At 38.0% G+C, this 771-nt stretch overlaps 1 protein-coding gene across 1 annotated transcript in view; it reads left to right on the top strand.

Annotated features, from left to right (window-relative positions):
• CCDC169 (coiled-coil domain containing 169) overlaps positions 1 to 771 on the top strand; it is a 67,308-nt gene that overhangs the window by 30,007 nt on the left and 36,530 nt on the right. The gene's annotated exons all lie outside the window — the stretch shown is intronic.

A 771-nucleotide genomic window follows, 5' to 3' on the forward strand; every position in this document is an offset into this window, starting at 1 on the left:
GAAGAAACAGCTGCAAACATCCATTAATAATCTGAACATAGAATGTACGAAGTATGAATCTAGGAAAAGTGGAAATGGTCAGAAGTGAAATGGAACTCATAAACATTGATATCCTAGGCATTAGTGAGCTGAAATGGACTAGTATTGGCCATTTTGAATGGGACAATCATATGGTCTACTATGCCAGGAATAACAACTTGAAGAGGAATGGTGTCATGTTTGTCACCAAAAAGAACATTTCAGGATCTATCCTGAAGTACAACACTGTCGGTGATAGGATAATATCCATCAGGAAGACCAGGATATATGACTTATTCAAATTTGCGCACCAACCACTAATGCCAAAGATGAAGAAACTGAAGATTTTTACCAACTTCTGCAATCTGAAGTTAATTGAACATGAAATCAAGATGCATTGATAATTACTGATGATTGGAAAGCGAAAGTTGGAAACAAAGAAGAAGGGTAGGTAGTTAGAAAGTATGGCCTTGGGGATAGAAATGATACCAGAGATCACATGATAGAATTTTGCAAGACCAGCCACTTCTTCATTTGAAATACCATTTTTCACCAACATAAACGGCAACTATACACACAGACCTTGCCAGATGGAATACACAGGAATCAAATCGACTACATCTGTGGAAAGAGACAATGGAAAAGCTCAATATCATCAGTCAGAACAAGGCCAGGGGCCAACTGCAGAGCAGAACATCAATTGCTCATATGCAAGTTCAAGTTGAAACTGAAGAAAGTTAGAACAAGTCCACA

This window comes from Trichechus manatus, unplaced genomic scaffold, assembly GCF_000243295.1.
Source record: "Trichechus manatus latirostris isolate Lorelei unplaced genomic scaffold, TriManLat1.0 scaffold00344, whole genome shotgun sequence".
NCBI classification, from domain to species: Eukaryota; Metazoa; Chordata; class Mammalia; order Sirenia; family Trichechidae; genus Trichechus; species Trichechus manatus.